This window comes from Dinoponera quadriceps, unplaced genomic scaffold, assembly GCF_001313825.1.
Source record: "Dinoponera quadriceps isolate SergipeBrazil2010 unplaced genomic scaffold, ASM131382v1 scaffold1252, whole genome shotgun sequence".
NCBI lineage: Eukaryota > Metazoa > Arthropoda > Insecta > Hymenoptera > Formicidae > Dinoponera > Dinoponera quadriceps.
This window is the reverse complement of record NW_014555363.1, coordinates 458,892-472,737: the sequence shown is the minus strand read 5'-3', so window position 1 is coordinate 472,737 and position 13,846 is coordinate 458,892. Positions and strand designations below refer to the sequence as shown.

The 13,846-nt window shown below is 43.8% G+C and overlaps 1 protein-coding gene across 1 annotated transcript in view; it reads left to right on the top strand.

The window, feature by feature from the left end:
- The window catches only part of LOC106743983 (neuronal acetylcholine receptor subunit alpha-7), a 243,509-nt gene extending 241,569 nt beyond the window's left edge, over positions 1 to 1,940 (top strand). The window contains exon 15 of the mRNA XM_014618347.1: positions 719 to 1,940. The gene's annotated coding sequence lies outside the window, so the exon portion shown is untranslated. The remainder of the gene's footprint in view (positions 1 to 718) is intronic.
- The last annotated feature ends 11,906 nt before the right edge of the window (positions 1,941 to 13,846 follow it).

The window sequence follows — 13,846 nt, the reverse complement described above, 5'->3', positions numbered from 1 at the left end:
CCCCCCCCCCCCCTCCCTCCCCCGCTCCCGTGCATGTACACTCTCGCGAAACCCCGATGGATATTTTCACACTTACGCGTGTTATACCATACGTCGCACACACATACACACATATAGCGCGTGTCGAATGCTACACCACGTGGTCGCGCACGCGAGATACATACAAGCGCACAAGAGAGAGAGAGAGAGAGAGAGAGATTGATTCGACGACGACGCGCGTCGCTTATTCAGCCGATCGGTGGTAGAGGGTCGACCGATCGGCCGGCCGGCCGGATCGTACGAGCCGCACGAAGCACTACACGCAGCAAAAATGAGCGAGCGCGCGAGAAAAAGATGACGAAGGCGAGACACGCGAGACGAAGGCGAAACGAATCGCGGACAAAACTGCCAAGTTGGACCACCCCTGCTTTCCGTACAGTCTCTCATGCGTACTCGAGTCCTCGAGGACCTCGGTGAATCCGTCGTGGATCGTGATCGAACGCTGCGCGAGGGCGATCGACATGGGAGCCAATGCCTACCGCGACGACGATTTTGTCTCGGTGAATCGCGTAGTTTCGTTGCTCGACTTCGCGTTGTCGGGACCTCCGACGACCGTGAGAACCTCGAGGCTCGGCCGAGGATCGCGACTGACCAAGTCACGCCACGCGCTTTTTTCCCTTTTTCCTCCTTCTGCTCTACGCTATTTGTTATTTTTCTTTCTTTCCTCCCGCCGAAATAGATCCCGCCCACACAGCTGGCTCGTAGGGGCAACAGCGAGAAGACTCCCGTGTTAGTTACTTAGCCGGCAATTAATCGGTCTCTCATGGACACGCGAAATCGTTCCCGAGCTCGTGAAATTTCGCATCGCTCTGTGTCACGACATCGGTATTAAACGAAGAAAACACGGCTTGACGCGAGACACAATATTCCGGGTCTGACAATTTGGTCCGCGGCAAGTTCTGGCGCGCGCGAGAGAGAGAGAGAGAGAACGCGCAGTTAGACATTCTCTCGATCAAATCTTCGAAACTTCCGCTCGTCAAGTGGCTCTCGACGCGACGACTGTGTGCACCGGATGCGAACTGCCGCATAGAGTTCCACCTCTATGCAAAGTGCCTCGCTCAGATCTCAAACACAAGAGTCCCAAGCGTTCCCTTTAATAGAACCACGAGGTAAAAGCGTTTATTCCACCGAGGATGCTTAGGCCACGCGCTCGCGTTGTTGTTTAATCGCTCCCGAGTGTGTCGGTGAAACTGCCGATGAGAAAGCCGCAATAATTTCCTTCTAGATTTTCATCAGCAATATGTCTGATAAGTTGCTCATACACACATGTACGAACGTCAGAGAACTCGTAAAACAACTTCAATTATTCTCGATTGCAGATCTTGAAATGTTTATAACAATTAATTTGTCATTGTCCATTATCGCGTGAATGTGCGATGTTATGTAATTCAGCATCAGGTATTGTTGACCCAATTTACACAAGTGAGAGAGAGAAAGAAAGCACTTGTCGTAAGTGAGAGAAGATCCAAAATTAGCATATTGATTGCCGCGTAAATTTCCATTAATCGTGCAAAACGGATGTGGTCGAATTATTAAATAAATTTCTCACAACGTTTGCCCGATAATTCTACCCTCAACGATAAGACAACAACACAGACGCTCGTTAAAAATATCGGTTTCCGTTTCATATCTACGTAGATTCGTTCGCGAGTTAAAGCTCTTTAAAATTTCACCAAGCTCGGTATCGGCGAACGCTAGCGCGTGAGACATGGCGCTTTAAAATTGCATTGCGCACGCGCCAGCGAGTCAACGACCGCGCGGATGAGCGACACGTGGTCAACAGCTGATATAGCGCGAGAGTGGGGGGCGAGGCCGCCTTTTAGCGCGTAACTTATATATATGTATAGTCGACATTTACATTCCATGTTAGAAAAATATTAAGAAACTTTTTTTGTTTCAATGGAACAATATTTAATATATAAAGAAACAAATTTTTCTTTATTGAAAACCAAATATTATTTCCTCCAAATAATATTGTTTTTTCCACCAAACAATATTATTTACTCTGGTGGAGCAACGACATTTTCATACAAACAAAATGATATTTGGTATTAAATTATGTTGTGCACTTTAAACAAATCCAAGTCAAACAAAACACGTATACTAAAGAAACCAAAGAAACATTTTTCCCCGTGCACAGAGTCCTTTAAATTCGACGAAATTTGTAAGGTTAATTTCACCGTCATTTGTATAATCAAGATCCTCCCACGTGTATCGCATCTACAAAAGAACAGCGCTTGCACTGACACAATCGGCGATCCGCGGTCGCTGCCGTTGGTATCGGTAGTGTAAGGAAAAGTAGTGTGCGCGATCCTGAGTTTAATCAAACAATTAATTCTCGGGACGGGTGCCTGCAGTTCTCCCGAGTCCTCATTAGCGTAAACTCGTCAAGCGAGCCGGTACTTTTTCCATGCCGCACGCGGCTAATTACCGTACCGACTCACGGATCCGCTCGTTAACGCGCGGTCACGTGGATTCTCCGAATCAGTGTTTCATTTGAACGAGCGAATTTCGCGAAACTGCCGTATCGTTCATTCTCCACGCTATTTGCTCCATCAACTGCGGATCAGTTTTACGTTCTTGGTCTTGTGTCGGTTCGTAGTTTCAAATCCCATCGATTCGCAACAGCTTGCACACGCTATTTGCGGGGGATCCGATTATTTTCGCGCGTTTTTGCGTTCGATGCGTTAACCTCGGGGTAAAATTATTGAGACAGGCGAAATGCATAAGATAGATAAATATTCAAGACCTCAGCGGCCATGTGGGTAAAAATAATGGTATAGTGGTGGTAAAAATAATGGATGGTTAATATTAATTCACAAAGGCCTTTGTAATATTTAATAGAGAAACAAATTTGTGTTATTTTGTTTCTTCGGAGGACTTTTCGTTTCCTGAACAATTCTATTTCTCCTAGCCTCACACGCGCCCGTGCAGTTGATAACGTCAACGTTATCTTCAGTTTCTATTTTTCTTTTCTCTTTTTTAATTCGGACCGTTTCCTTTATTCCAAAATCGGGCAATTAACTGCAGCCCGACGTGTACGTAAAAATTGGCGCAATTAACAGAGCGACTTGGGCAGCACGAGATGAGAATTCCCGTCGTCACAGTCGTCGAAGGTTTCGAGACGTTATTACCGAAAATCCCCGTTGTTAAATCCATTCTCCCTCCTCCCTGTCCTCGTTTAACGAAGCTGTACGGAATGACAGAGTAATATAAAACGTTCAAGCGACGCGAGCAAGAGAAAATATAATAATGAGTAACATTGAAGTGTTCCGATTAAATACTCAAATAAAAATATGTACATAAGCGAGAAAAAAAAGCTTGCGTGGCGTGGGACTCGAGAGAGTACATCGTAGCTGTCTAGTTGGTACACGAGCGAAAAGTGTCATCGGCTGAGCACATATATGCACACTTAACCCCCACACACCCACACACACACACACAAACACACACACACACACACACACGCACGCACGCACGCACACGCACGCACGCACGCACGCACGCACATGCACACGAATGCACATCCACGACGAATCGCTTGAGAGAATACGAGAGCGACGCGAACGTTGATCTGCGCGAAAAGGGAACTCCGCTTCGACGAGTTGCTGGATCGTCGACGATGGTCGATCGCGCGCCGATCGAGATCGTCGATCGCTCCGGGATCGACCGACGACCCCCTGAAAGAAAGAAAAAAAAAAACGGAAAACCAGAGAAGCAAAAAATCGCGCACCGAGGGCGATCCACCGGCGCGGGAAGGACCGAGCAAATCAAATCAAATCGAAGCGAGAATCACCGCGAATCGTTAACCCGGGAGCGGTTCCGCTGATTATTGCCGATCATTGCCGACAATCATTTCGCGCTCTAGGTTTTGCGCGCCCGCGGAACACGAACGCAGCGAGGAACGAACGATATTGTGATATATGTGATCCTCGGGACGCGTGCACGAGGGAACAGGACGAGGTGCGAGCGACGCAATTTCGAGCACAACGAATACGCGAGAAGTAGAATTTCGTGAGCACGCGAGCAGGAGAACTCTCACTGCGGGGCCCGTTCGCATCGCGCGATTGCTCGACACCCGGGCCGGTGTCGTCGCGGGTATTGTTTGTAAAATAACGGCTGCATTTCCGCACGCGTAACCTGTGCACACGCACCTGTGCGAAAGCTCCGCCGTAAATATGGAATTCATTGGGCAGATTACACGACGACGCAACGATACAGTTTGTCTAAGCGCGCTTATGCTAATAATCGCGATTGTTGAATCAACTAATTTGTATAATCACTGATTCAACAAATAATTACGTAATTTGTCCGGTCGGTTTGATAGCTCGTTTGCTCGAGCTTTGTTAAATCGAGCGTTAGTTTCATGGGTTCGAAGGAAAAAAAGAATAAAATCAAAGGAGAGTGGAAAACGATTGAGATCCATCGGATTTCCCGTTGGATTTCCCGATTTCGCCAGAATCCGATATACGAGTATCAGTCGGTGGAACGAAGAAAGCGGTAAAATGGAGTCAAAACCCAGGCGCGCGGTGTAAACGAGCCTCGCAGAATCGCTGGAACGATCGACATCGTGCGGGAGTCACCGACGATTTCGAGGCGGCGCGGCCGATCGACGGGAGATTCACCCGGGACGTCCTCCGATCTAGCGTAATTTTCTAACTCACCGCGCGCGTCACGTAATCGATAAGTATACGAGCATATAAAAAGTGAGACAAAACAGCGGCCGACCGACGCGGCCGTGTTTACGACTAAACGGGACAAAGGGGACAGAAGTGAATCCGTGGGTGCGTCGCGACGCCGTCGTGGAAAAATCGGCCGCCGGAGCGAAACCGTCGCGTACAAAAATAAAAAGAAAAACGAGAGAGAAAGAGAGAAGGGGCAAAATTCGAGACGAGGTAGACAGTTCCGCGGTCTCCAGCGGCACAGCTCGCGAGAAAACGACACTTGTAAAAATAGTGATAACAGGCGGAAAGGGAGATACACAGGGTGGCGCGGACGAACGTCAGGCGATCTGTTAGTCAGCACTCGTAAACAACCTCGGCTGTCCGGTTTCCCACGACGTGTGACTGACGTTGACTTTACGCGGTATCGGGGCGAATAAAAAAGTCGCAGGACGATCGCGTTGAACATGCCGCGAAGGAACACGGATACATCGTCCGTTCTGTCGCACGAAACTACTACTGCAACTACTCTACTGCTGCTAACACTACTATTACTATTATTACCACTACCACTGTACACATATACACACATATACACAGTCGAACACAAATCGCTCACATGTGTATCTCCGTTGCCGCCTAGCCGGACATTTTTTTATATATACAATACAAGAGCAAAATATACGGTGGGGGAGGAGTGCATTGTTAATTTCAAGAAGCTCAGTAAAACGAATCTAGCGAGTATCTCACAGCGTAAGGGAATTTTACATATGGTGTTTGTACATTTAAGGGACAAAAAACCCACGCGGAGAGATCACAGTCCGCGTTCGAACTACTGTACGTAATTAATGAGGAGCATACCACTGAGAGGGGGCAAGAGGTGAAAAAAAAAAAAGAATAATAATAATACGCACATGTGGCATATGTGGGAAACGCGTTCTTTCCGCAAAAACGAGAGAAAGAGAGTAAGGAGGAAGAAAGAAAGAAAAAGGAAAAAGAACAAAAAAGAAACGCGAGTCCGTGTAACATTAAGACGAATTATAAGCTCTAGGCTCGATGTACGGTAATCGTTTTTGGTTGGTGTGTGGAAGCCACGTGGTTATTATTGCTATTGTTTACCGCCGAAGCGACGATCATCATCGTTAGTGCTATTATCTCACCGCAGGACTATTACTACTAATATGATTACTGTTACTATTATCACTACTACTAGCACTACTAAATATTATTATTATGATTATCATTACTACTACTATGATTATTACTAATGTCGTTACTAACTATACTACTACTATTACTACTACCGCTAAAAGCTAATACTATTACCTACCGCTGCTACTATTGTTACTATTATTGCTAACTTCTAACTCTCCACCGGAGACGTGGAGCGCGCGATCGCGCGGAAACTTAGCCGTAAGCTAAGCGACCTCGATTTGCGTTTTTAATATTCCAAGTACGGTATAAATGTTGCGCGGTGAATCGAGCGAGAGAGCGAGCGAGCGAGCGAGAGAGAGAGAGAGAGAGAGAGATAAAGCTCAAGCGACACACGACATATCCCGAATCGGTCGAATCTATAACGGGTAACGTTGACGCGAAATTTGTCACGATTTGTAACGCACGCGCGTTTAATCAAGTCATACGCGAGCGAGTGATGCTTTCCGGACGATATATCGATTTCGTAGGCTTTCCCGATTAGCTTACCGGGCCGAATATAGCGGAATCGGCGTTTCTATAGCGAGGGCCATACCGTGGCCATCCCCCTCGTCATTTCGGAACAATTCGACCCGTAAAAACTTTCTTTTTTCATCGGCCTTCCGATCGGAGATGAACGACGAGTAGAATTCGTTAGTCGTTGTCATTTGTCGCTGCTATTGTATACTTATAATCCGAACAACATTCGCGAGAGACGACGTACGCTGCAGCGTCGCGCGCGTAAATGAATTCATCGGTCACTCTCGATGTTGCGTAATAAGAGTTTGTGAGCGAAACGCGCGACGGATCAGCCCGACTTGGGAGAGACACAGTTATCTTCGCGCGCAAATCTTCTCTTCAGCCCGTCGCGTTCCGTTCGGAAAAAAAAAAATCGTTTCCACGTCGACGCGCTTGATTCTCTCGGTTTCCGATGACCATGGTAATCGGAGACATCGGTAAGCGCATTATATGAGGAAATGAATAACTTTGATATAATACAAGCGTAAAAGACACCAATCTGCTTACCGATATGAAAGCAATTTGTTCGTTTGTTCCTTGCGATACACGCTTCTGAATCAAATGCTTCTCTCGGTTTCTAACTGTTATTCGAAATTTCTACCTTTAATTCCTTGATACGATTTCCCGTTCCGCGCTTAACACATTGAGTCACATCAGGCTGGATTCGAGCGTGAACTCCACCAGGCTCGAATTCTGCAGCACGTTGCCGCACAATCGTGTACAGAATCAGATCAGTTAAACATTGCCAACTACGCGAGCTGCGTCAGGCGTTATATAAATTGCCTTAATATTCTAACCGGAACCATTTGTACAATTTTCAACATCACTTATAATACTTAAGATTGAAAATCGTAAGAAACTTTAGTAAATTGTACTTACATTGATCTGCGCTTGGGGCGGAATACGTCTCATAAAGCGCTGAATGAATTATACTTTTAAAATAATAATTAATAAATAACTAAATATTAAGGCATACGTGTGACGTCTGGGGCGATCAGACTAAACGGATGACGGGACCGTCGTGGAAACTCAGCCAGACACGGGTGACGTGCGCTCAAAGTGTTAAACATTGAAATAAACGAATAAAATTGTGACCAACCAGGTGACTGAGAGAATTAAGCGTCGCGCCGATTCACTGTGCGCGCGGTTCTCTTTCCAATAGAACGGCTAGATTTCTCGATTACCTTCGCCGTGATTCAGGACGGACGAAGAAAAAAAGAGGTGCGTACGTGGGAGGGAAGTGTACGCACCTTCGTCGATGCGAGGCTCGTTCCGCCCGGGCGTTCTCCCGCCGAGGCGGCCGGGCGCATTGAAACATGCAATTCGTGTAAATAACTTCTGTGATAAGAATCGATTATTAGTTATTGCCGAATGCGAAACCCCTTAAGACGAAGACGTCGGCGGAAGCAGCGACGCGAGCCCAAGCCGACGTCGACGAGATCGCTTCGCCGTCGACACGAAACCGTCACACGAGGTCGATTCAACTTTTCCTCGGGAATGCTTTCTTACTCCCCCACTACTCACGTTCGATAATCAATACTCGAAAAACACGTCCGCTTATGTCCCGCATGATTTTTTTCCGAAAACAGTGTGGGATCGGAAATTTTCGGGAGAAGCAAAAACTTTTCTTGAAAATTCACTTTGCTCCGAGCGATCAAGTTTTTTTTATGTATTTCCTACTTTAAGATTTCGAACAAAAGTGAAATGTTTCCAACAAGTCGGAAGAGAAAAAAGTTCTGAGTTAGCTGAACCAAATCCGAAAATAGCCATTTTTTGAAAATACCAGATATAACTTCTCAGCCACCGACGAATATCACTGCACGTGGCAGAAAACATTAGAAGAATTAATGCTTTGATGTACGCGAATGACTCGGAGACCTGTGAAACACAACGTTATTTTCCCGTTCCGACGAACCGTTCCTCCAATCTTTTCCCCGCGAACCCGTGAATGACACGCGGCCTCAACACGACGGACTACCGCCGACTTGGACGGATATCAGAATAACACGCAGACCGGATAATTGGCTTCGTTTTACAGCCGAAATAATCCGATTTTCCGTATTACCCGAATAGTCCCCTGTAATCCAGCTCGTGCCAAATCATCTGCTTGTGTCAGATGAGATTGGTTCGAGACCTTTTATCCGCAAGAGGGTCGCTGGCATCTTCACAGCCACCTTCCACAATCGCGTTGCACAATTTCCTCGATTCTCTATCAAAACTCGTACGTATGAACGAAACATTAATATATTTATCTCTCTCTATCCTTCTCTCTCTTTCTCTCTCAGTTGACTGAATTTTTAATAATGAATAAAATCAGCGTGCTTTGTACAAATCTCAAGTCCTCTCCGCTAATTAAATCGGGATAAATCATCTGCTGAGTTAATCGGGAGATCTACATCGCAGAATGCGCAAGTGCTGATTTAACTTTCAATAGCTGAACATCGAAAAGTTCGTACGATCGGGGGATCGATTCTAAATTAGCGAAATAATAGGCCAAAGGCGCGAAACACCAGGGCCGTTCTGTATGCTCGCCGCCTCGAGCGAAACAGCCGGTCGGAATCAGATAAAAGATCCCCGCATGATACGGTGTATCGGTTTCGTGTTGCGCGGCGAAGTTTAACGCGTCTTCATTTGCGGCTAATTGGGGCCGATTAGTAGCAGCGGCCTTCGCGCCCTGGCTAACGAAGGCTAGCCGGAAATGACGGGGGCTTAGTCTGGAAATTGCCAATCGACGTCTAATTCGACCACTCGCGGCCAATTTCGAGTCGACGCCGAAGATGGAGTGGCGACGCGCGTGCTTGAAATACGATCGCCGATCGGCGGCGGCCGAGAGATCGAAAGGGCGTACACCACGCGCGATTCCGCTCGACGACGCGCGGGGGCGAATCGCGATCGACGATACGCGCGGCCAGAGCCGCGTGATCCGTTATAGCGCGTCCGCTAATTACGGCTGAGAGACGGGAGAAACGCGGCTTGCCGCGATCTGTTTTTACTTTTTTATATGATACGCGCTTCGTCGAGACAAAGGGGCAGGCTAAAGGAGGGGAAATGGGGAGGGGAAGCGAATGACGGCGTCCGTTTTTTTGCGAGGGCGCGTCCGATCGGTCGCGAGCACGGACGACGACGCTCTCTCGGTGAAAAGTCAGGGAGGGTTGGAGAGGAAAGAGAACGGAAGGAAGAAAGTGCACAACAAGGCCTGGGTCTCGCGACGTTACTTCCGACGTTAAGTAAGCGACTCGCGGAGCGGTAAGAACGGGGAACACTCGTTGCGCACCCTTTTAAGCGATTTCGTTTCGAGTCGGAGATGATGGGTGCATTATCCGATAATGTGTAAAGCGCGACGTGTTAATGTACACATAACGCATATACCTTGAACATACGAATATAAATATATACATATATATATATATATACATATATGAATAGGCGTATACATATATATACATATGAATAATGCATTATACATATATACATATTATACATATTATATATATAAATAGCGGAAACAATATTGTAACATACGAATACACAGGAGAAACTACTAAAAAATGGAAAAAAGTGAAAAATGCTATATAAAATTAACATTGAAACGCGTTAAACTAATGGATAGTGCGAACTGTTAATAAATTGTAATATTAACTAATTCATTAATGAAACTAAATACAAAGGAATTGAACTAGGTTACACGGACAACTGGTAGTCTGTCCCCAACATTTAATCTCTGTTCCTACTCTCTGCGAACGTGAACTCGCGCGTTGCTTTTTCCGGGTGTATGCGTAATATATAGTTTCGTGTATCGCGATCACCCGCTAATGCGTCGTCTCATCCGTTGGGCGAAACCCTTTCGGTTTTCCCCTCGGAGATGTTAAGCGTGTGATCTTTCATTATTTGTCACAAGCGCGGAATGGATCGAGCTGCTAGCCACGACACGTACACACACATGCACGCACAGACGCACATAAATACGCACACACAAACACACATCGAACACGCACATACATGCATACACACACATACGCACAATACATACCCTCTCATGCGCGCGATGCTCTCATTTATAAAATTATTATACCTACATGTACATAGGACACACTATTGTGTACACACGCGTGCCAATCAAGAATAATTTATAAACGCAATACGAAACGACGTGCGAATCAAAAAAGAAACGAAGAGGTAAAAGTAAAGGCGAAAGAGTGAGAGAGAGAGAGAGAGAGAGAGCGAGACAAAGAGAGATTGGTAGAGACTCCCGAGAAACAGATTGTCGTCGTTCCTCCCCTTCCCGAATTCTGCACCGATTCTCAAATAAAAAAGAAAAGTACGGTCGAACCTCACGCACACCGACTGCTCGTATTTTATTCCTCAGGAATAAAAGCCGAGGGTGGTCCCTCCCATTCCCATAATCCGCGCCTCCACATTCGCTTTCGTTCTAACGATTACGATAGAGACGAGAGATGAGGGGAAAAAAAAGGAGAAAAAGAGAGAGGGTGGAAAAAAAATAATAAAGAAAGACCAAAAGAGCATGGAAGCTTTCCCAGATCGACGGGAGTTCAAACGCGAGAAACAAGACAGAAAGCGTGACCAAACAATGGTCGTCGACCAAAGTGTCGTGTAAATCGCCGGTGGTACGCACACGCGTTGTAGAAGAACAAAAAAAAAAAGAAAGGAAAGAACAACACGTGCACGCACACATTGCCACGGATTAACCGATTGAATCGATCCATAAGCCGTTTTACACGAGATAGATACGTAATGTTACGCCGTTGTAAGTAACGTGCGCGCGAGATGAACAGTCATGTAAGTAAAATTAATAATATAATAATAATAATAATAATAATAAATATAAATAATCGATGGCAACAAAGTGACAAGCCAGTCATGCGCGGTATGCTCAAATTGTAGAATAAAAATTATGATACTGTACAATGCGTTTTAAGGATACCCCCTTATGTATAGATAACACGTTAATACGGAATGTAAATGCGATTGTCGCGGTGAGAAAGCGGGACTGGGTCTGTTGAAACTGTTAGGATTAAGCGCGAGCGAGAGAATCCGACAACATGCATTCACGGCGAGGCGTGTAGCTCTGTGTGGCATGAAAAACAATGCGAATGGCAAAACTCTGCTCGAATAATCTTGCGTTCCTAACAATGAGAATACTGTCCGATGAATAAATGACGGATTGACGCTAATTGACTTTGATTTCCACTTCACAATACGTAAGCGCGAATTCAGAAACCTGATCCATTGCAAAATTTAAGGAATATAGCCGACTTGTTCTATAAAAATGTTTTTTTGTTTTTTCGTTCCTTCTGAATTTTTAAATTGTTTGTGAATAAATTGGGAACCTGTTTGCACGTTAGACGTAAAAAAACTTAATACACGTGCGAATGTATATCGATTGAATTTAAATTCAATCCACGCGAAAAGTATATGCAAATATATAAAATTTTATGATAAAAATGAGAATATATATGGAAACGAGAAATACAGATGCAATGTACAGAACGATAAAGTGAAGCTTGGAGAGTTTTCGAATGGTTAGAGATATACCGAGATTAAAGAGAATTTAAACCTTAATGTTAATAATATGAGATAATATATTTAGGCAAAGACTCGACCAGCGAGACGTCGAACATCATTGTTCAGTTATCATCATTATTTATTTAAAAATATACACGTATAATCTTTCGTTCTCAAGTCGATGTAAGATGCGATAAGTTTCGACAGTTTTGTACAAGCAATATGAAAATAAATGTGTCACGCAGTCTTTTTGTTGTGTATGTGAGTGTGCGTATTATTATTACGTTTTTCTGCGTATGTATGCGCGTGCGTACTCTACAGAAGTTTACCTTTCACTCATTTAAATTTTGCCTACGTCTCATAACATTGGAATAAAAGACAATTACGCAAATTCCCGAGTCGAGATAAGTTATCCCCTCCCCGGAGATGTCTATTTATGTCCCGATCATTTTACTTCCCTATCCTATTCCTTGTAACTTCCTCTCGCGAAACATCTTACGAGAAGTCGTGAAATTTTATTACGTCACTCTCCTGTTTGATTTCTAGAAAATTAACTGGAACATTCACGGTATTCTCTGCGAACGCATTTATTCTACAGTCGTGCGCTTCATTTAGCTTCGCTGAATCAATAATGACTCGATTCGTTGACTATCACTAATTTATGAGCAATTATATATTTAGCTGATTAATCGTTATTAATGCACTTGGTTGATGACTCTGTCAGTGAAACGTCGAGCGAAAAGCAAAGCCGTCGCGCGATTTGCGAGACGCGTATACTGCGAGGGTTATTCGTATCTAATAATAAATGATAAATACATGTGTACGAGAAAAACGGAACATTGAAGCGATATTTTTAATCGAATCATCGATGTTTATCGGATGCTGTAGATATCTAAATGCTACTCCTAAAAATAAGAATAAAGAATAAGTAGATACCTAAATGCTACTCCTAAAAATGTTTTCTAATATTAAAGATATATATATATATATATGTGTGTGTGTGTGTGTGTGTATTTGTTTATTTATTTATATGTTTATTTTATAGCAATGTAGTTTTTCAATTTAATATATTTGAATTTCTGCGATTCTCGTCCGAAATGTAAATTACACGAAACAAATAGACGAAACGCTGTTATTATTATTTAATTCTATCACTGGAATAAAATAAAAATGGGAAAGACAGTTACCAGAGAGAGAGAGAGAGAGAGAGAGAGAGAGAGAGAATAGCATAATATTAAATATAAAAAACAAAAAAATGAAAAATCTCGTTTAAAATATCTATAACCTATTATTTCCACATTTTACTTTCAATTAAGCGTTATTTTGTTCATTAAAATTTTTTCAACTGAATTTGTCCTCTATATTGAAACACCAGCGTCCTCTCCCAGTAAGATGTTAAACCAGAAATATGCTTTTCTCCCTTACTCGATGAGTAGAGTAATCGACAGATGTTTCAACATAAGATATAATCGCATTATCTATATTACCTATTCTTTTTCTTCAGAGAATTTTTTTGTATCAGTTGGCGATAACACAAATCGATAAAATCGCAGAGATACACAATCGTAAGGTTTCATGCTTATCAAGCAGAATAAGACTTGGTTGGTTCGGATAATAGGAGAGTCCTTACATGACCGATCGTCGATGATTAAGTTTAAAATCACAACACATTATTTTACAGAGACGAAACAAGAAAATGGAAAGTATTTTGACCAAGAAAAACATTTTTTTTCGAGATATGGAAAGGAAAAATTAAGTTTCAAATATAAAGATATAATTGCGTTATTTTTATTGAACAAATTATGAAGTTACCGACAACAACTCGAAAATATTATATTTAACGAGTAATAGTTACCATTCGCGATTCTCAGGTTCAAACGCGCTTCGTGTGTTCGCCAACAGATATCAAACAT